Source organism: Bos mutus, chromosome 5, assembly GCF_027580195.1.
Source record: "Bos mutus isolate GX-2022 chromosome 5, NWIPB_WYAK_1.1, whole genome shotgun sequence".
Lineage (NCBI taxonomy): Eukaryota > Metazoa > Chordata > Mammalia > Artiodactyla > Bovidae > Bos > Bos mutus.
This window is the reverse complement of record NC_091621.1, coordinates 9,970,192-9,994,000: the sequence shown is the minus strand read 5'-3', so window position 1 is coordinate 9,994,000 and position 23,809 is coordinate 9,970,192. Positions and strand designations below refer to the sequence as shown.

Below are 23,809 nucleotides of genomic sequence, written 5' to 3'. Positions count from 1 at the left end.
GTTGGTCTGAACTACCTAGTCTGCCATTAATGGATGCTGAAGTCCCTTTTAATTATATCTTTATAAGTTCTCTAGAACTAATTTATTTCCCTAGGGTTACTGTGGTATTAAATTAAATCTCAAATATCAGCAAATGTTTATTTCTCTCTTGTGTTACTAGCTGAGTATGGGTTGGATTGAGTGGACTGGAGGCTTATTCCAAACAGTCAGTCAGGTACCCAGGATTTATTTTTTCTTCACTTACCATTTTGTTGTTCACAATTTGGAACATATAAGCAATTTTTAAAATATACTTTTCCAGATTCTTTTCCATTATAGGTTCAGTTCAGTTCAATTCAGTCGCTCAGTCGTGTCCTACTCTTTCCAACCCCATGGACTGCAGCACACCAGGCTTCCCTGTCCATCACCAACTCCCGGAGCTTGCTTAAACTCATGTCCATCAAGTTGGTGATACCATCCAACCATCTTATCCTCTGTTGTCCCTGTCTTTTCATGACTTCAACCTTTTCCAGCATCAGGCTCTTTTCTAAGGGATCAGTTCTTCACATCAGGTGGCCAAAGTATTGGAGTTTCAGCTTCAGCATCAGTCTTTCTAATGAATAGCCAGGACTGATTTCCTTTAGGATTGACTGGTTTGATCTCCTTGTAGTCCAAGGGACTCTCAAAAGTCTTCTCCAACACCACAGTTCAAAAGCATCAATTCTTCAGTGCTCAGCTTTAAGAAAGCTGAGAACAATTATAGGTTATTATAAGATATTGAATATTGTTCCCCATGCAACATCCTTGTTGTTTATTTTATATGAAGTCATGTGTATCTCTTAACACATACTCTTAATTTATCCACCCCTCCCCCCACCCCCTTTGGTAACTTTAAGTTTATTTTCTATGTCCGAGTCTATTTTTTTTGTATGTAGATTCATTTGTATAATTTTTTAGATTCCACATATAAGCGATATTATATGTTTGTCTCTCTCAGTGTGACTTACTTCACTTAGTATGGGAATCTCTGATCTGTCCCTGGTGCTGCATAGGACAATATTTCATTCTTTTTTATAGTTGAGTAGTATTCCATTGTATGTATATATCACACTTGTTTATAAGATTTGATATCACCAAAGAAGTGAGGAGGGAGAAGGAGGCACACTGGCTTTTCACTACCTTACCTGGAAATGCAGTGTTATTTCTGCTCCTAGTTTGGGTGGAGAATAAAGGAGAGCATGTGAATTACTGAGAGAGCACTAGTTGCTTCTGTTACTCAACTCTACTAGGTAGGGGTCTTGTGAACTCTCACTTGGCATATTGAAAGATTCTCCTAACCCTGAGTGCCAAAAATGCCGTGACTGTGCTACACGGTATTCTAGGAGATTGGAACTAAGTCGTAGGGAGCAAATCTTGTATGGAAAGGCTATTTGGGCCCCTTCCAGGAGAAACCACAGAGATTGATATCTTTATTAGAATTGAAAGTCATTAAAGTACAGTAGATTTTGGTCTGATTCAAACCTGGCCTTAATCGCCATGCAGACCAATTTGAAGAGCTATGGAAGCTGAAATTTTCTTTAAATTTCATTTGTCACTGAAATTTTCTTTAAATTTCATTTCTTATGCTAGGCCCGTTCCATATGTGATCTGATTTAATTCTCATGGCCACTCAATGAGGAAATTTCAACTATTTATTCCCAAGTATTTAACTATTTATTAAAATATAAATGGTGTTTCAGAGCAGAACTTATACTCAAGAACTCTAATGGCCATATTTTAATCTTAATTCTTTTTTAAAAGTTGAAGTATATTGATTTACAATATCATATTAATCTTAACTAAATATTAATCTTAATTCAATGTTTAATCTGTTCTCCACCTCTTCTCCTGGCTGCAGTAAATTCAGACCATGGTAATTTTTAAAGTCAGGAGAATGTCCCAGTAATTTCAGGAAGGTGTGAGCGAACTGATGGAATGAGCTGTGGTAGTTTGATCCAGATGCCAGTACAGGGCCAGGTGAAAACCCAGATGAACAGGTGAGATCCCTATTCTCAACAGCTGCTGGACTGGAGTGAGATGGAAGAAAACCCCTAGGGAAAATAGGGGCCCCTCTATTTTCCCAATTTTCCCTGGTTACCCCGATAAGAAGGCTGAACCCAATGCTTACTCTGTGTGTGTGTGTGGTGGTGGTGGTGGTGGTGTTGGGGAGTTTCAGGGGGTTGCCAGAAGATTGAATTTCTCTCAGACATCCAAGATATGGAAACACAAACACTGTCCAGATGCTCAGTACATGCCCTGCACAAAATAGAGGCTCAGTAAACATATTCTTCAAAATCTGATGTACTTAAGGATGATTATGCTGGAGGTGATTTTCAGGTTGATTGGTCAAACATGGCAGGTTAAATGTAAGTCTACTTCCTAAGATTATAATAAAGGAATAAAAGAGCACATAAATTTTCCAGGACAAAGAGAAAGGAAGAGACAACCACATTTGGGGAGTGAAATAGGGATACATCAGCCTTAACTGAGTTCAGCAGAACCAAATCAGAAAAGAAGGAAGCTGTTTTGTGTTACCGAATGAGCGGAAGCTGAGACTTTGGAGGTACCAGGGACAGGTACCTCTGGAGAACAGAGTGAGTGGGTAGACTGACGTTAGAGGAAGGGAACTGAAAACACAGGGCTAGTTGAAGGTTAGAAATGCCTGATGTAGCAACCCTAGTGAAAATGCATGTAAGGAGTAGTTATAACTGCAGAGCTCAACCACTAAACTGCCCCTCCCCACACCTAGTGCAAAATGGGAGCTTTATTTTCTGCACAGGAAATCTCTGGATTCAAGAACACTTGTCATAGCTGCATATAAATTCCAAAAGATAGAGACTTCAGTTTGTTTTGGTCACTGATGAATCTAAAGTACCTAGAACAGTGTCTGGCATTTAATAGCCACTTGGTAAATACTTGTTGAATAAATGAATGAATGAACCTCATTAAACACAGGGGTATTAATTAAAAGTTTCCATCCTAAACACTGAAAACTTTCAGCCACATTCATGCACCAAGTTTCCAAAATGCTGGTCATCAAGCTCATACCCTCTAGGCAAGAGACCTAAGGATTCACAGTGTGAGCGGTAGGAACTCACTTTCTAAGAGAAAGGCTTACAGTCATTGACATTTGGGGGTTTCCCCATCAAAATAAGTAGACCCCTGCCCAATCCTTTCCTGTGGAGGCCACCCACCATGCCCTTCCAATGGGAATAAACATTCATTTATTTAATCTACAATTATTTATCATCTTTAACCCCACTCCAGTACTCTTGCCTGGAAAATCCCATGGATGGAGGAGCATGGTGGGCTGCAGTCCATGGGGTCGCTAAGAGTCAGACATGACTGAGCGACTTCACTTTCCCTTTTCACTTTCATGCATTGGAGAAGGAAATGGCAACCCACTCCTGTGTTCTTGCCTGGAGAATCCCAGGGACGGGGGAGCCTGGTGGGCTGCCGTCTATGGGGTTGCACAGAGTCAGACACGACTGAAGCGACTTAGCAGCAGCAGCAATGAGCATTTCAATTATTGAGCACTTATAATGGTTTGCTGCTACTGCTGCTAAGTCACTTCAGTCGTGTCCGACTCTGTGCAACCCCATAGATGGCAGCCCACCAGCTCTCCCTGTCCCTGGGATTCTCCAGGCAAGAACACTGGAATGGGTTGCCATTTCCTTCTCCAATGCATGAAAGTGAAAACTGAAAGTGAACTCGTTCAGTCGTGTCCAATTCTTAGCGACACCATGGACTGCAGCCTACCAGGCTCCTCTGTCCATGGGATTTTCCAGGCAAGAGTACTGGAGTAGGGTGTCATTGTCTTCTCCGATAATGGTCTAGGCACTGCAAATAGAAGATAAGTGAACAAAATAAGTCTCTGCTCTCATAGAGCTTACATTCTAGAGGACAGACACTGCAAGTAAGCAGGTTGATAATTAAATTCAGTATATGGCATGTGAGAGGGTGATGAGTGCTAAAGACAAACATAGAACAGCATAAGGGGACAGGGAGTGAGGGGTTGGCATATTCAGGGATGTAGTGAACTTTCAGCAGAGACCTAAAGGCAGTGAGGAAGAAGTCAGGAGCCTATTTGGGCCAAGGGTTCCAGGAATAAGAAAAAGCAAGTACAAATGCTGTGCATGAAGTGGGAATACACCTGGCATATTTAAAGAACACCAAGTCTTTTAAAGTGGTTAGGTTCCAGACATATTTCAAAGGAAGACAGAACATTTGCTGAGAAGCATAAGACTGGGGAGGATCAGACTTGGTAGGGGGAGAAATCCAGGATCAAAAATTTTGGACATATTTGACTTGGGAATTTTATTTGCCTATTGATTGGTCCTGGGTGTTCTTTGGAAGGAATGATGCTAAAGCCGAAACTCCAGTACTTTGGCCACCTCATGTGAAGAGTTGACTCATTGGAAAAGACTCTGATGCTGGAAGGGATTGGGGGCAGGAGGACAAGGGGACAACAGAGGATGAGATGGCTGGATGGCATCACTGACTCGATGGACGTGAGTCTGAGTGAACTCCGGGAGTTGGTGATGGACAGGGAGGCCTGGCGTGCTGTGATTCATGGGGTCGCAAAGAGTCGGACACGACTGAGCAACTGAACTGAACTGAACTGATTGATTGCTGAGTAGCAATACCAGTGGGCAGTAGAAGGCAGTCTGGGATTCAGGGCAGAGGTCAGAGCTGGAGCTATACATTCATGAGTCATTGTCACATCACACTGATGGCAGTTAAAGCCTCGAGACCTGGATGAGATCATCAAGACTTGCACATGATTGAGCCCTGGGAGCAGTCCAACAGAGAGACATGTCAGGAGATGAGGAGGAGTTAGCAGAGGATAGGGAAAAGTAAGGAAGCGGGCTAGAGAAGGGGACCCAGAGAGGATGGCATCCTGCTGCTAGGTAAAAAGGAAGGGCTTGAAGGAGGGGTGATTGTTAGCAAAGGGTCAGGGCACAATCAGTTGCATCAAAGCTGCTATTAAATGAAGTAAGAGGGCTGAGAATGGGCCATTGGAATTGGCGGCATGGAGGTCATCGTTTTAACGTAGTGGTGAGGATAAAAGCCTGATGGAGTGTATTCAACAAAGGCTGGACTTTTTACTGTCTTCCTCTTACATATGAATAGACAGCCAAAGATTGCTGAGAGTTCAGGAAAGTTTCCGATACTAAAGACAGAGTTCAACACTGATAGGGAGGAAGGTAATTGGAGGAAACCCAACATCACAGGGAGTAGAACAAACCTTAATCTAAAAGAGAAGAAAAGTTGTGTCACTGCATGCGTGACACAAAAATAGGTTTGTTTTTTGTTGTTGTTGTTTTTAAGGAAGAAATGTCCAGAGAAGCAGATACGGCTAGATAGAGAGAATTTTGAGTCTGGGAGGTGACTACGACTCCAGGGCTGGAAAGCTCTTCAAACACAGGAACAGGACCAGCACAAAGTAACCTCTTTCTCTTCTTTTTCCCCCTTTCCTCCCTTCCCCTCTCCTTTCTCTCTCTCTCTGCCGTCACATGACAAAATTAAAACAATTTAGTACTGACCTTGGTGTCCTTTATTTAAGGGAAACAACCCATGGCTGAGGGGCGGTAAGGAGGGGGTAGTTTAATGCTTACTAGCAGTGAAGCAGTCTTCCCAGCGATTTTGGGCAAGAGAAAACTTTTACAAAATGTTAGAAGAAACAACTCAGAAACTGGGTGTGCTTGGCCAGGAGGTCGAGGATGTCTTAATAAGGCGTGCAGGTCCTATTTTCTAGAATGAGGTGAGCTCACCAGCGCTGAGTTGGAGGATTGACTGGGGTTAGATGTTCCCTGTCAGGTGTATCCTGCCAAGTGCAGACTGAGGTGTGATTTGCGAATGTGGGCGGCGCCATCTTGGGATCCTGACAAGTTGAGTTAACCTTCTCATGCCTAATTATAACATCCTGCAGTAAAGCTGAAGTCAAATAACTTAGACATACCATGGATGTGAGAGACTTTGGACACTCTCGGCCATCCGTGTGATGACTTTTTGTAGGATCCGGGTAAACGGGCTAGAGAGTTGCTGCCAGGTGGATCTGCTTTGTCTTTTTTTCCCTCAGCTTAATCGGGTGGGGCTGGATGCAGCCACGTTTCAGTCAGGCTTGTGGCCGAGCAGAACTAACCTGCCGTATGAAAACGAGGAGAAGAAGGGGAACATTTGTTGATGAAATTAACTTCGCCACAAATTTCATACAGATACAGCCTCACAGGAAAGGAGGAGTGACGACAGATCCTGAAGCTGGTTGTGTGCTTAGTCGCTTAGTCCTGTCTGACTCTCTGCGACCGCATGGACTGCAGCCCGCCAGACTCCTCTGTCCATGGGATTCTCCAGGAAAGAATACTAGAGTGGGTTGCCATGCCCTCCTCCAGGGGATCTTCCCAACCCAGGGACCGAACCCAGGTCCCCTGCATTGCAGGCAGATTCTTGACGGTCTAAGCCACCAGGGAAGCCCAAGAATACTGGAGTGGGTTGCTCTTTCCTTTTCCAGGGGAACTTCCCGACCCAGGAATGGAACCGGGGTCTCCTGCATTGCAGGCAGATTCTTTTCCACCTGAGCTACCAGGGAAGCCCCCTGAAGTGGGTTAAAGCCACTGATGTGGGTCGTGGTTGTGAGGTGTAGGCACTGGAGACCTGCAGATTTCTCAACATGAGGTCTGCGAACACACAAGAAAATATGAACCAGATGGTAAGTTGTGACTTCTCTCCGAAAGTCATCTGGAGAGAAGATTTATCTGTAATCTACAGCTGCTGTCATAGTCTCAAAGGTTTCCATGATCCAAAAGAGGTCTAAGATTGGGAATTCCCTGGCAGTCCAGTGGTCAGGACACTGGGCTTGCACTACCACGGGCACTAGTTGGATCCCTGGTAGGGGAACTAAGATCCCGAAAGACACACAGCATGGCCAAAAAAATAAAATAAGATTTGACTAGAACTACCAGTACTAAATGGAAGGAAACCTAGTAAATTGTAGGCATTGCCTGAGATGCTCTTTGTGGAAAACTGATTCTCTAGCTTAGGCGCCTGGCGTTCTCATAGTCCCAACTTCTTTTTTTTTTTTTTTTGAACTTAATTTTCTATCATAGTTCCCATCTCCTTCCTTCATTTGGAGTCTTTGTTCTAATCCTTTTCCATACCCCCTTTCTTCTTTCTCTACTGTTTAATAGATCCACTGAGGAGCTTGGCTTGGAGTGGTGGGGCAATCAGGTAGGCAGGAACTTCTCCAATTTATTTATCATCTTTCACACTGTTCCTAGTAGTGATTATAAAATATTGACATTAAGTAGATAAACTCATTTTGAAAGTACTTGCATGGTGTCTTTTCAAGCTACATGATGTTTGACCATGATATATACTAAAGGGTGATGAGAAACACCCCAGAAAGATGTTAACATCCTTGATTGGAATGGAACTATAAATTAATGGAAAATACTATGAAGTACTGTGAATAAATAGCCATAAAGGCTGGTTAAATATTATCACTTAAAGAACCATTAAGAAATAATGCTATTTATATAACCAAAGTGAATCCCATTTCTCTGTAGATCAAACAATTATGCACAGCAAGAGCAAGCATCTTGGCTTTCACTAATTACAGAATTTTTTTCCCACAAAATGGCTTTTTATATTTTGATAGTGCTGATTGTTTTAGAGTTGTTCCCAAGGATTCATATTCAAAGATCATCTTTCAGTCTGTCACATTTTTAAGAATGATGTAATGCTTTCTTGATTATTTCAACATAACATAAAATGGAAATTCCATGGTTTGAGGTTTGCAGATAGTTCCTTTTTAATCTTCTTTAGGAACACATTTCATAATGAGTTTTGGTCTAAAATGTGATCCTGGTTTTCATCAGAATTTCTCTCACTCTATTTTTGGCTGAAATGGGATAAAGAGTCAAATGACTTTTGACTCTTTTTTGTCTAGTGTTTGTAGTTTCACACAGTTTTAATATGCTTGAGGATAAGATTTCATTTTTGTAGAGAAAGGTTTAAGTTGTCCAGCATATCTCTGTGAGCTGCACTATCTCTCTGATGAAGGCCATAATATTTTATCTTTTTTAGAGAGATCGAAGACCATAGCTTTTATGGATGGATTCATTATTGTTTTAAGGATGAAACTGGTATTTAAAATATGCAAATGTTATGTTACTCCTATTTAAAATCCCAGAGATTTCTGTATTACTTGTCTATCACTTGAGGGCAAATCACCACTGATTTTATGTCTTTGAGACACAAAACTATGTACTGGCTCACACCTCTACGGGTTGGCTATTTCAGTTGGACTCAACCAGGTGGTTCTTCTACTGGTCTTCCCTGGAGTCACCCTTGTGACTGTAGTCATCTTGTGCTTGACTTGGTTTGGATGACCTAGATGGCTTTACTGGCTCTTGGTGCTAGCTGTTGCCTGTGGTGCCCTGGCTCTCTACCACATGGCCTCACATCCTCTGACTGGCTAGACCCAGCTTCATTACATGATAGACGTTATAGATATAATAGATAGAATGTACTTCTTACATTATAAGAAGGAGAGAATGGAAGCAGTAGGGGCCTCTTGAGGCCAAGTCTCAGATGCCTCACAGTGTCACTTCTCCCACATTTTTTGGTTCCAGAGCCATCCCCAATTTGAGGAGAGGGATGATAGATTTCACCCCCTGATGGAAGGAGCCTCAAAATCACATTGCAATGGGACATCCATATTGGATTGCAAGGATTATAGTGATCATCTCTGTAGGCAAACCTACCATAGCTTCTCATCTCAATTAAAATAAAAACCAAATTTTCACTATGGCTCCCAAGTCCCTACATCTTCTGACTTCCTTTTCAATTTTGTATTGTTCCACTCCTCCCTTCGTTCATTGCCCTCTTTTCTGTTACTCAAATGACCTCACCTTGTTGTTCTCCCTGTCTCAATGCTCCTTCTTATATCTAGGCTCCTTCTTGTCATTCAGGTCTTAGTTAAATGTCACTAAAAGTATATTTTAAAAAACACTTTATTGAGGTATGACTGGCACATTAAAAAAGCTATGCTTATTTAATGTATATAACTCTATAAGTTTGGGAATATATACATACTCATGAAACCATCATCAGTGTCAAGGTCATAGACACATCCATCACCACCCAAAGATTTCCTCCCACTATTATTAGTGTGTGGTGAAAACACTGGATATAAGATCTATACTTATTCAATTTTGAGTATACAGTACTGTTGGCTAGACACCATGCTGTGTAATAGATCTCCAGAATTTATCTTGCATAACTGAAATTTTGTAACATTTGACCATCACCTGCTCATATCCCTTCCTTGCTTCCTAACCCCAGTGACCACAATTCTACTCTGCTTTTGTGAGTTTGACGTTTTTTTTTGGCCACATTGTGCAACACATGGGATCTTACTTCCCCAAACAGGGACTGAACCCATGCCCCTTGCAGTGGAAGAATGGATTCTTAACCACTGGCTCACCAGTGGTGGCGAGGGGAGGTCCCGAGTTTACCTGTTTTAGATTCCACATAATAGAACCCTCAGAATGTCTTAAGTTGCCTCTTTCACTTTCTTAGCAACTCTTTATTATTTGTATGCTTTTATCTATTTTATTTATCACTTTCTAAATGATCTTTTTTAAAAAAATATGCTTATTGCTTATTTTTCCACTGGAATTAAGGTCTTTGGGAGCTAAGGCTTTGTCTGTCCTGTTTATTCCTATTTATTCAAGGATGAGAATGTGTCTTTGTAATGGTCCTCAACCTTGGCTACACTCTAGAGGGTGTGGGGTGATGCCCAGGCTGTACTCCAGACAACTAGAAATGCAAAAGGATCCCATAGAGCAGCCAAAAGGAAGGACCACTGGCTAGCCTGAAAACCTCAGAGAAGAGCAGGAACCAGGGCTGGTCTTAAAGAGAAGGCAAGATTTAGAGACATGGGGCAAAGAAGAAAGCCTTCCTCTCAGAAAGGATGTAGGAGGAGCAACAGGGAAAGGAACTAGATATTGCAGAACAAGTAATGCCAGGAATTGACTTGTTAACTTGATTTGATAAGCTGTTGGTACATTGACCATTCTTCCTGAATTTTCCAGACTAGCTGATTTGAAATACTGTGTTCCATTTTCTATGTAAATCAACAACACATCTTTTAACATTTGAGCATCTAAACTCCAACTCTAAGGCAGAAGCAACACAAAATCATAGTAAAATGATGGATCTTTTTTTTAGAAAAATGATGAATATTTTTTAGAAAATATTAGGTTGGTGCAAAAGTAATTGTGGTTTTTGCATTGTTGAAATTTGCCATTTGATATTGGAATATAGTCTAAATAAATGTGGTTATGTTATACATCATTTTAATGCACATTTCTTGCTTTTCATTTTTGCTAATGGCTTCTACTTACTGTTTATATCTATTTTAGACTAGGGAAATAATGTTAGACAAAAAGCAAATTTGAGCAGTTTTATTTGAGTTCAAAACGGCTGTAAAGCAGCAGAAGCAATTTGCAACATCAACAGCCATTTGGCCCAGGAACTGCTAATGAACATACAATGCAGTGGTGGTTCAAGAAGTTTTGCAAAGGAGATGAGAGCCTTGAAGGTAATGAGTGCAGTGGCTGGCCGTCAGAAGTTGATACCAACCAGCTGAGAGCCATCATCGAAGCTGATCCTCTTACAATTGAAAAGTTGCCAAAGAATTCAATGTCAGCTATTCTTCCATCATTCGACATTTGAAGCAAATTGGAAAGGTGAAAAAGCTTGGTAAGTGTGTGCCTTGTGAGCTGACTGGAAATCAAAAAGTTGTCATTTTGAGGTGTCATCTTCTCTTATTCTATGCAACAATGACGAGCCATTTCTCTATTGGATTGTGACGTGTAATGGAAAAGTGGATTTTATACAACAAGATGAGTTGGAGAAGAAGCTCCAAAGCACTTCCTAAAGCCAAACTTGCACCAAAAAAGGTCATGGTCACTGTTTGGTGGTCTGCTGCCAGTCTGATCCACTACAGTTTTCTGAATCCTAGTGAAATCATTACCTCTGAGAAGTTTGCTCAGCAAATCAATCAGATGCACCGAAAACTGCAATGCCTGCAGCTGGCATTGGTCAACAGAAAGGGCCCAATTCTTCACAACAGTGCAGGACCACACATCACACAATCAACTGCTTCAAAAGCTGAATGAATTGAGTTTTGAGGTTTTGTTTCATCCGCCATATTCACCTGACCTCTCGCCGGCTGACTACCACTTCTTCAAGCATCTTAACAACACTTTTCAGGGAAAACACTTTCATAACTAACAGGAGACAGAAAATGCTTTCCAAGAGTTCACTGAATCCCAAAGCATGGATTTTTATACTATAGTAATAAACAAACTTATTTCTCACTGGCAAAAATGTGTTGATTGTAATGGTTCCTATTTTGGTTAATAATGATGTGTTTGAGCTTAGTTATAATGATTTAAAATTCACAGTCCGGTACGGGGAGGGAGGTGGGAGTGGGTTTCAGGATGGGGAACACATGTACGCCTGTGGAGGATTCATGTTGATGTGTGGCAGAACCAATACAATATTGTAAAGTAATTATCCTCCAATTAAAATAAATAAATTTAAATTTTAAAACATAAATAAAAAAATAAAATTCACAGTCCAAAACCATAATTATGTTTGCACCAACCTAATAGCTACTCTGATATGAAAAATCTTGTCATTTAAGAAAGCAACTTTGTATCCTTAACTAGGGGCACAGGAATGATTAAAGTGATGTTTTAGGATTGTTCTGTAAGAACAGATTGGAGATTAGAGGCAAGAAAAGGAAAGAGGTAGGTACCCCAGCCATGCTGGTGTATTTATCCGCATGAAGTGAATAAGGGTCAGGGTGATGGGGACATAAAGTCGAGGGTGGATGTGAGAGGCATTTGGGGGGAAAAAGCAAGTCACAAGTCATGATGATGGGTCAGTAGTGTAACAGCTAGGAGGGAAGGGTGGCCTTACCCTCATGGGTTAAATTATTTTGGTGAGCATTTATATTGATCAGTTTCACAGAATTAAATTCACGTAATGCTGTGTGTTACCTGAATGACAGGGCAAAGAGCAGAGAGAAAAAGCCTGGCACCACGTTTCAAAAACCTAAATCCTTTAGTTTCTAAATTGAGATATAATTCACATACTATACATTTCACTCTTTTAAAGTGTATAATTCAGTGGCTTTTCATATATTCATGAGGTTGTGCAATTTACATCACTGTCTAATCCGGAACATTTTTATCACCCCAGAAAGAACCCTGTACTCATTAGCAACCATTCCTCATTCCCCTCTCCCCATCTCTTGGAGACCACTAATCTCCTTTCTGTCTATGGATTTGCCTATTGTGAACGTTTCATATACATGGAATCATATAATATATGGTATTTTGTGATTGCTTTCATTTAGCATTTCTTCAAGGTTTATCCATGTTGTAGCATATGCAGGCATGCATGCTCAGTTGTTCAGTCATGTCCAACCCTCTGTGACCCCATGGACTGTAGCCCGCCAGGCTCCTGTGTTCATGGGATTATCTAGGCAAGCATACTGGAGTGGGTTGCCATTTCCTCTTCCAGGGGATCTTCCCCACTCTGGCATCAAACCTGCCTCTTCTGTGTCTCCTGCATTGGCAGGTGGATTCTTTACCACTGAGCCACCTGGGAAGCCTGTTGTAGCAGATATCAGCACTTCATTCCTTTTTATGGCTGAATAATATTTCATTGTATGATATACCACATTTTATCTATTCATCAGTTATTTGGGTTATTTATGCTTTTTGGCTTTTATGAATAATGCCTAAACCCTGCATTTTAAGATTGCCTTTACTACATTCTACATTCATGTGCTATTTTCAGTATTTCAAGGGAACTACTGGAAACATCCCTTTGGCTCACACAGATGTTAGAATGATGCCATTAAAATGGAAGATCAGGCCACTCCTTTTCTCAAAATGCTCCAGTGACTCCCTTCTCACTTGTAGTAAAAGACAATCCTGAGTACAAACTCCAGGGCTCTCTTCAGTCTGTTTTTCTAACTGTATCTCCTGGCCCCACCCTTTGTCTCCAATGCCCTGGCCTTCTAGGTGATACTCAGCTGCACTGGGCAGGCTTTCTCTTCTGGTTCTTGCTTGCACCTCTTCTCCCAAGGATCTCAATGGATCACTGTCACCTCCTCGCTCAGACCTTTTCTGATCTCACAGTTGAAAAGAACACCCTTGGACCCCCACTGTACTTTGCATATCCCATCTCCCTTCTTGTTGTATTTCCCTTAGAACTTATTCTATCTATATATTTTATTTTCTTATTTATAGTCTCTCTTCATTAAAATGCAAACTCTGTAAGAGTAAGAAATTTGATGCATTGTGTTCATCCATATATCCCCAGCACTTAGAATTTCTTTTGCCAGATAATAGGTGTTAAATATTTGCAGAATGAATGAGTGAATATACTTAAAATTAGGCTGCTTAGGCTATTTAAAATAACAGATTTTTTTTGGGGGGGGTGTGGTTTGACTGGAAGGATAACCATTCAGTATGAAAGTGTGTCTAACTCCTGATGATCGAAAGTTCTTAAGCGCATAAGTCTTTGACTATACTCATCTGACTAAGGTAAAAGAAAAATACAGGCATCGTCTCTCAGACGCACCAGTTTATTTGGTAGAAAAAACTTCAGAAACCTGGGTCTCTCCTGGGGGAGGCTGTGGGGAACACAGGGAGTGCCTCATGGTGAGAAATTTGGGAACAGCTACTCTAAACAACTATCTGAAAGGATGTTGGTTAATGTGGTTGGTTAATTACTGAGAAATTCCAGGAAAGAAAAAAAGCTACATTTTAAACAAACGTTTATCAGCATGTACCATTTGACTGGTCTACTGTCCAAAGGTTCCTCTTGCAGCTCTTTTTGGCAGCACTTGTGTAAAACTGAGGCAGCAGTAAGTGACAAAGGTTTTATTTATCTCCCGTTATTATCTGTTGACTTTTTAAAAGGCTCAGTAACGAACAGCAGCAGGGTGAAGCAATGTCTTGTGAGGCCTAGGGTTCCCACGAGCCCTCTTGAGACTTTCTGAGCCCGTGAGAGAGAACATCAAGGAATCTTTTTATTATATAGCTGTGTGAAATGAGGCTCCAAAAGGGGAAGTAATGTTTTCAAAGACACACGGTAAAATAAGAATCTGCCAAAGCAAAATGAAGCTAGTACTAATTTGAGAGAATTCATCTCAGTTGTACTCTGATTACACTGGACATTTTCTATGCACAGATTCTATACACATACTTCATCAGTAGTGTGACCTTTGAGATAGAAGTTATCTTTTCCTTTTACTTTCAAGAGATCTGAGACTGACAGAGGCTAACTTACCCCAAACTTCAAGTAAATGGCACAGCTAGGATTCAAATCTCCTTATTCAGATCTGTTGTGAAAATCTTTGGTCTCTTTCTATGAAGTCTTGTGTCTCCAGGTGGGAAAATCTCAGTACAGATCTCATAGTTCCTACCTCCTGACATTCACAAATAATGATGATGATGGTGATGATTATAACGCATACTTACTGTGTGTCTACGTTATTCTAGCTTCTGGGGTATGTTTTAAAAAAGCAAGAAAAATTCCTGCCCTTGTGGGGAAAGAAAGACAATCAGTATAATATAGAAACAGTTTATGTAGTTTTTCAAAGTGATCTATGTGATGGGGAAAATAAATAGAGCAAAGTAAGGGGCATGTTCAAATAGAGTGGTCAGGGCAACTTCACTCAGAAGGTAAATACTTGAAGGAGTTGAAGATACAGTTATCTGGAGTGAAATGTTTGATGAAGAGAGAAGAGCTACTGCAAAGGCTCTGAGGTGGGATCATGTCCTATGGGTTTGAGAGACAGTAAGAATAGTCAGTGTGACAACCATGGTGAGAGTGGAAGCAGAGAATGTTGGTGGGGTTGGGGTGGTGGGTGGTGAGGTCTGGTGGAACAGGGGCCAGATTGTGCCTCATAGGTTACAGTTAAGATATTGGTTGGCTTTTACTCTCAGTGAAATGGGGGAGTCTTTGTAGGATTTGGGGAGGAGAATCAAATTTACACATTAAAAGGATCCCACTGGCTGTTGAGGAAAGTGAAAGGGGAGAAAGGTGGCCACACTAGATACGTGCCTCCTTCAAACATCTAGACAAGTGATGGTGATGGCTTAGACCAGAGTGGTAGCAAGGGAGGGAGAGAGAAATGATTGGGTTCTGGATAAGATTTGCTGAAGGATTTGAGAGAAAGAGAGGAATCAAGGATACCTGTGACCTCCCCACGAGACATCTCCCCACTGAATCTTCTAAGCAACTCTGCTGCAAGGCAGTTGAGGGTTCAAGAACCTTCACGGTATGTGTGCGTCATGTGGCAAAATATTTTTCAGTGTGAAGAGGAACCAAAATACTTAAACTATTTCATCAAAACAATCACTCTATGTAAGACACAATATTTTTAAGTCTCAAGAATCAGAAATCTAGTGCTGTTATCTCTCTATTTGATCACAGTCAGAGTTACTTCATCTTCTGAGCCCGAAGTTCTTTTTCTGTAAGATGGGGATCACTGTTCTGCTCTCTCAATTATGAGACAGTGTGAACTCTGAGCAGTGATTTGTTTGGTTAACTGCTGGACTCACACTTAGAATGGTGCTTGTGACATTGTAGGTGCTCAGCAAACTCAAATGACTAGATGGAAGAGAATGTACTCAAAGATCTTGGGGGTGGGAATTGTAAGTCTATGTTAGGTTTATTATTAAGTAAGACAACTGCCAAGACAAGCAGCTTTGGGGGAGCCTAAATTAACAGGATAATTACTTTGCTTTGACTCAGCCTGTCACTTTTGATTGTTCATATAATGGAATGATGAGGACATCCCCTCAGAGTTTCTAGCCTCTGGTACTCATATGCCTTTTCATAAGCTAGCAGCACCTGGACAACTTATGTAAGAACAACTTTGATGAGCACCCTCTTTTTAATTAAGGACGTCTGCTTTTTCTGTCCGTCTCATTAGAGAGTTTCTTTGCACCATGCGTCTGATTGCGGGTGAAGCTGATAATGAAAATATACAAGGTGCATAAAGCCGAGGGGAACTGAATTCTAATCTCGTCAATGAGTTAATACATGGAAACTCTTAGAACTGTAAGAAAAAGCTCCAGAAATACTAGCCGTTCTTATTATCTGTTCGTTCATTCATTCATTCGTTCATTCATTCATTTTCCTCCTCTCTCCATCCCTCCATTTCTTCCTTCCTTCCTAACTCACTAATCCATTCATTTATGGCTGTTTTCTGACACCTATTTTGTGAAGGGTCTTGTGGTATGTGTAGGGCATATAAAGATGAATGAGATACTACCTCTACTCAGTGAGATATTCACATGAAGCCAATCAGAAAACAATGCAGGAATGGCATCTGTCCAGCCCATCTTTTTCCTGACATCATATTGTTGTTGTTCGGTCGCCCAGGAATGTCTGACTCTGCGACCCCATGGACTGCAGCATGTCCTGGAGTTTGCCCAAGTTCATGTCTATTGCATTGATGATGTCATCCAGCCATCTCATCCTCTGACACCCTCTTTTCCACTGGAGGAGAGAATGGCAAACCACCCCAGTATATGTGCCATGAGAACCTCATGAACTGTATAAAAAGACTAAAATGACATTAATGTAACAAATACCTGAGTGGGTGGTCCTAAGTTCCCCAGACTTTTGAGGTCCCCCTTTCCCTTCATATAGGAATAAAATATTTCCAGCCTCCATCACATGTGGGAAATTCAGCACCCTACGCAAAAGCTTTCTAATGATTCCTGTTTGTCAGTTCTCACTCCAGTTTCTTTCTTGCTCTTCATTTGTCATCTTGACTCCTACTTTTTTTGTGCTAGATCTGAATGGATTTACAATGAGCAACCCAAGCTGTACTACTCAAGCTTACTATGGATAAGAGATTTTTATCATGCATTTTGTGTGGATAATGGGAGATGGAGTGTGTAATTTAAGCACAGAGTAGGAACCTAAGTTCATACTCGATGTCTCAATGCCCTTGAAATTATCAGCCTTTCCTGCAATTCCCCCATTAGAAATGCTCCTCTTTTCTACTTAGTTTCTTGCTCTAAATGTCACTCTGTTTTATTCCCTGTAATTTTCTCTTATAACTTCTCCTTCTGGTCCTTCTAGAGACTGGGGTAGGGGTTGGGCACAAGTATGAAAACAAGAAAACCAGAAGGAAAGTTGTGATAGAAATCCAGGCAGCCAGTGATGATGATGTGGACCATCAAAAGGGGAGGTGGTTAGTGAGCAAACAGATCCAGAAGTTTTTTTGAAGGTAGTGTTGTCAGGTTTGCTGATGGATTGGATATGGGGTTTTAGAGAAAAAAGGTCCAGATGGCCCCAGGATCATTGACTTGAGCATCAGGAAACATAGAATTAGTAAAAGTAACTTATGTTTGGGCTTTCCTGGTGGCCCAAATGATAAAGAATCCACCTGCAATATGGGAGACCTGGGTTTGATCCCTGGGTTAGGAAGATCCCCTGGAGGAGGGCATGGCAACCCACCCTAGTATTCTTCCCTGGAGAGTCCCCATGGACAGAGGAGCCTGGCAGGCTGCAGTCCATGGGGTCACAAAGAGTCAGGCATGACTGAATGACCAAGCACACATACACAACTCATGTTTAATGCAAAATATCTGGAAAATATTTAAAATATAATTAAGAAAACAGTCATTATCCAGAGTTTCTGTTACCTAAAGATCATCATGGCTAACCTTTCCCTGTATTTCCATCCAGTCAATTTTTTCTTCCTTGTTAATTGTTCTAGGTTTTTTTCCTCTGAGTGTGTATATGTTCATATATACAAAAATGTAAGTGCACATATAGAGCAGTGTATATATACATACACATGTATTACTTTAGCTATTCAGTTCAGTCACTCAGTTGTGTCTGACTCTTTGTGACCCCATGGACTGCAGCACACCAGGCTTCCCTGTCCATCATCAACTCCTGGAGCTTACTCAAACTCATATCCATTGAGTCGGTGATACCGTCCAACCATCTCATCCTCTGTTGTCCCCTTCTCTTCTTCTCTGTATGGAATACATATTTATCCTGCTTTTTAAAAACTTCATTATTTGATTGTGTCACATCTTAGTTGTGGCACACAGGATCTTCATTGTGGTGCACAGGCTCTAGCTGTGGCACACGGCTCAGTAGTTGTGGTGCGTGGGCTTAGTTTCTTCATGACATGTGGGATCTTAGTTCCCCGACCAAGGATCGAACCCATGTTCTCTGTGTTGCAAGGAAGATTCTTAACCACTGGACCACCAGGGAAGTCCCTATCCTGCTTTTTAAAAAATCTTAACCTAATTATATCTTTGAGCTATTCACATTCAGCATTTCTCTGTCAGCAAGCAGCATAATACCACCAAACTTCTTTGTAGCATTATTTTCTGATATTCTGAATATTTTTCCCTAGGTCAATAGATGGTTTGGGAAGACATTTTTAATAGATGCATAGTGTACCACAGGATAGCTGTAGCATAATGTCTTTAGCTGTTGCTGTACTGTGGATGTCATTTCCATTTTCATGCTATGAAAAATAATGCTGCAATCTTTGCATGTAAATATTTGTGTGTGACTGATGATTTCCTCACGAGAAATTGCTAAACATGGAGTCAGCAGTCAGTATTTTAAAGGTTAAAAAAAATGACTTCTTGATAATTGATCATTTCTCAGCATTATACCTAACACATTTTGATGATAAGTTGAGAGTTTAAGGTCCCCAACGGTGAATCATTTAAACACTCACTTATTCAGTTTCTCACCAGGCTTTTAAAACTAGTGCCTACTTCTCTTCTTGATTAAACTGAAAAGGCTAACTATAATTAATCTGTGTTAATGAGCATGAAGAGCATGTGAAAGTCATGTGGAAACTGATAATTATGAAATCTTTTCATCTACCACGGTGCCTTTTATTTCATAGGAGAAGACTTTCCTTTTCCACCAACCCTATTCCCTTCTCTGCCCCCTATTTGGCAGGGCATGGTCCTGGGCCCAGTGGTAGACATTTCTAAAACTAAGAGCCAAATCTAAAAATAATGAACGTTTTCCTAAACTTACAGCTTCTCTGGATGCTAGCCAAGAATGTCTTAGGATGATGACAAATGACTGGAACCCAGTAAAACTATTGGAGGGTTCCAGAGGTTTGGGCATCAAGCATAAGGACAAAGTTAGGTCTCTGGCTAAAAGGCAGTCTTAGACTTGCACAGTAAATCCTTGATGTATGGTTTGGATTCTGATTCGGCTTTGCAGGGTTGCAACAAGTGTGGTTATATTATTCATCTGAAATACAGTTAGATTCACTTATTATTTATATTCTGTTTGGGTCTCTCCTCCCTACCCACTGCCTCCCTACTTCCATTCATACCCTTATCTTAGTTGATGTTAACTGATTATTTTTGGCATTTGAAACATTCCCGTAATTCCAAGAGTCAAGGCTGTCTGAAAGGTATGTTCAGAGAAGTATCACTGCCAACCTCATCCCTGCTACCCCATTCCCCTTCCCCCATTCTTCCCATCTCATCCCACCCACTCCTCACAGAAAACAATCTCATTAGTTCCTGGTTTATCTTTCCTGAATTTCTTTTGCATGGAAGCATGTATGTTTTCTCATACACTTCTTACAGGAAAGGTAACATACTATATACATTCTTTTGTTCTTGGCTTCTTTTTCAGTTGACAGTATATCCTGGAGACCATAGTTTCTGCTCATAGAAATCTTCCCCATCTTTATTTATTTATAGCAGTGTAACATTTTATTGTGTGAATATGTCATAGTTTATCTGACTACTCTATATTTGAGCATTTAGATTATTCAGTATTTTGCAGTTGTAAACAATGATGCAATGGATAACTACATGAGTATTTGTATATATACTTTTTATCGTTAAGGTGTATCTTCAAGGCAGATTTGTAGAATTGGGATTGTTGGTTCAACAAATAAGTACACATGTAGTTATTGTAATGTGTTGCCAGATTTTCTCCATGAAGGGTTTTACCAGTTTGTATAGCCATCAGCATGTGTGAGGGTGCCTGCCTGTTTTCCCACATTCTGTCAATAGAAAGTACAGTCATAATTTTTAATTTTTGTCAGTCTGGTAGCTGAGGAATGGTACCTTCCCGTACTCTGACTTGTATACTCCTTGTATACTTGTATACTCCATACTCCTCAACCGAGCAAGATTGCCAAGTCAGTTGTGTTTGGCTGCATCCTCCCTGCCCTGTGGCATGGAAACTCTCCATGCAGAAGCTGGGCCAGTCATAAGACTCACCTCATTTCTTTCACTTTTCACAGGGATGATAATCCTGAATTCTACTATCCAATGTCTAAAAAAACCCCTTTGTTTCGTATATTTTGTCTGCTTTTCTAGTTGTTTAAGGTAAGAGCTTAAATTCAGTCCCTGTTATCCCATCAATGGTGGTAGCATGTGAAAGTGAATAAGCTGGTCCAATATTCAACTGATAAGACTTCTAGACACAGAGAGAAAATTATCAATGCTTATTGAAGCAATAGAAAAAAATATTTAGAACTGAATAGACACTTTCTCTTAACACTGAAGAGGCTGAAGAAATTATAAGCAGAGTGAATGCAACCACATCCACCCTGTGCAAATTCATAACTCTAAAAGAATAAAGGAAAAAAATGGAAAACTTCTACAAATGGAGAAAAAATAAAAGAGAAAGGGAAGCTTTCTGTATAAAAGAAAGAGAAGCCGAGTAGGAACAGGATTCTCATTGCCAGAATGCTAAAAGTTAGCAGACCAAATTTTTAGAGGATTTGAATTTGAAATCTAAAATTCTATAACCAGGCAAATTGGAATATGAGTGATAGTAACATTTGAAGAGAATACTGTGGGCAGCTTAATAGGAACAACTTTGAAAATAACGTTGATATGGGTGATTTTCTTGGAAAATATAGATGAATAAAAATTGACTCAGCGAGATATAGAACAATCAAATACACCTGTATTCATAGAAGTTGAAAATTAAATTCAAAAGGCACCAGGCCCAGAAGGATCTATAGGAAAGTTCCATTGAATTTCAAAGAACATGTGAAAAAATTATAAAAAGCTTTCTCATTCATTCTAAGAGGCTACCAAATGATGTTAACAAAGCCAGACAAGCACAGAAGACCAGTGAAGGTCCAGTCAGAGACAGAAATCTTGCCAATTGTTGACAATTATGGAAAGAAATGGTAACTAGTTGTAAAGTTGTTACCCAGGTAACCAAAAGGATAAAAGGAGAAGTTTAACGTATCAGAATTGTAGCAGCTGCAGAAAGCAGTTTACGTGGTAGGGTGTGAAAGAGTAAAGAAGTTGAACATATGAAAATAAAGACATATGAAGAAGGGTGTCCATGAGCTGAAACTCAGATCTCTAAAGAGAGGTTGCTACCATACCTGTGCTGGTGTATCAGCCTTGTGGGGAGATGGAGGGATGTGGTGGTTGCTGAGGCTGCTTCTGCAAGTGTCAGAAAAACAACAAACTGGATTCAGCTGTTGCTATGAGAAGAAACTGCCCTGGCTGGGTGAAGAAGTGTTGCTAGGATACTGTACACAGGAAAAGGAAGCAGACGGCAAGATCACAGCAAGCTGTCAGGGAGCAAAAATCCCTTCTTCCTCTTCTAGCCTTGTCATCTCCTTTGTTAGTCAGAGACCAAGAAGAAGCCAGTTGGCAAAGCAGAAATGTGGTTTGTGCAGTTCCAAACCTAGCGTCACAAATCAACATATAGAAGAGTGGGCTTGGAGCTGAGACTATAAAGAAAGCTGAGTGCAAAGAATTGATGCTTTTGAACTGTGGTGTTGGAGAAGACTCTTGAGAGTCCCTTGGACTGCAAAGAGATCCAACCAGTCCATCCTAAAGGAGATCAGTCCTGGGTGTTCATTGGAAGGACTGATGTTGAAGCTGAAACTCCAATACTTTGGCCACCTGATGCGAAGAGCTGACTCATTTGAAAAGACCCTGATGCTGGGAAGGATAGAGGACAGGAGGAGAAGGGGATGACAGAGGATGAGATGGTTGGATGGCATCACCAACTCAATGGACATGGGTTTGGGTGGACTCTGGGAGTTGGTGATGGACAGGGAAGCCTGGCGTGCTGCAGTTCATGGGGTTGCAAAGAGTCGGACACAACTGAGCGACTGAACTGAACTGAGCTGGAGCTGAGAGAGCTCAGAGAGCACATACACAAGGAAAGTTTACACTTATCCCATATTATAAATGGATGAAAAAAAAAACTAAAACATCAACATATTAAACCTAACAGTGTAGAAAAAAATATTTCACAGCAAAGTAGGACTTTTTGCAGGAATGCAAGGAAGCTCAGAAAGCTATTTATCAACAGATAGAAGTAGATAGATTCTGAAAAAGCATTTGATGAAAGTCAATGCTTGTTCCTGATAAAATTGCTTAACAAAACTAGTTAGAAAAGCATCATTGTATATAATGGTGATACATCAGAAAAATTCTTACCAAAGTCAGAAATAAGACAAGGAGGTGTATTATCACTGCTCCATTTCAACATTAAATTGGAGGGCTTAAAAATACAACTTAATAAGAAAAAGAAGAAAATATTTACACTTGAGTAGAAGAAATAAAATTGTCAGTTTTGGTAAAAGTCTGATGTACTATTTTTAAAAATCCAAGAAAAACATTGGAAAAGCTAGTAAGACTGATATAAAAATTCAGAAGGATACATACATGATCATATGAAAAACTAGAAACCATGTCTTTCCTGTGTATCAGTGATGATCAATTAGAAAATATAAAACTGTTTATCTTACAACAAAAGTGTAAAACACACATCAGAAACATAACAAGATTTGTAGAGAGAATAAAAACTATAAAATATATATAAATAAACCTAAAAATGTACAGAAAGTTCTATTAAAGGACACAAAAGAAGGTTTGAATAAATAGACCTAGATGGGAAGACTGAATTTCGTTTAAGTATCACTTTAATTCAGTCCCAATAGCAATTACAGCTGGATGTTTTTAACAGGAAAACTAATAAACTGATATTTGAAGTTCATCTGATTGGAAAAAATTGGGCTGGAATAAAAAATTTTTAAGAAAGAATAAGGTTCTTGCCTTGCTGCTGCTGCTGCTGCTGCTAAGTCACTTCAGTCGTGTCCGACTCTGTGCGACCCCATAGACGGCAGCCCACCAGGCCCCGCTGTCCCTGGGATTCTCCAGGCAAGAACACTGGAATGGGTTGCCATTTCCTTCTCCAATGCATGAAAGTGAAAAGTGAAAGTGAAGTCACTCAGTCATGTCCAACTCTTAGTGACCCCATGGACTGCAGCCTACCAGGTTCCTCTGTCCATGGGATTTTTCAGGCAAGAGTACTAGAGTGGGGTGCCATTGCCTTCTCCAAATAAAATGTATTATAAGGTGATATTAATTAAAATAATGTGACACTTAATGTGAAAATAGATAATTTGATAATTGAAAGAGAAGAAAACATTTAGAAACAGGCATACATTTATGGAATTTATGGTAAAATTATCATTTTAATAGTATTGGAAAAGAGAGACTATTGAATATTGATTTGGAAAAGAAAAAAAGTTAGGTCATAATTAAACACCAAGTCTCAGATTAATGGAATATGTTTAAGAAATTATTAGGAAAAAATATATGACAGTGTATTTAAATCTTGAAAATTAGAACAACTTTCCTAAGCAAAATATAAACATAGGAACCATGAAGAGAATGAATGGATAGAC

At 40.3% G+C, this 23,809-nt stretch overlaps 1 long non-coding RNA gene across 1 annotated transcript in view; it reads right to left on the bottom strand.

The window, feature by feature from the left end:
• Positions 1-21,547, bottom strand: part of LOC138987897 (uncharacterized) — a 45,725-nt gene extending 24,178 nt beyond the window's left edge. Inside the window, exons 1-2 of the long non-coding RNA XR_011464161.1 lie at positions 21,485-21,547; positions 5,981-6,163 (exon numbers count right to left, since the gene is read on the bottom strand). This is a non-coding gene — a long non-coding RNA (uncharacterized lncRNA). The remainder of the gene's footprint in view (positions 1-5,980; positions 6,164-21,484) is intronic.
• Between the last annotated feature and the right edge of the window lie 2,262 nt (positions 21,548-23,809).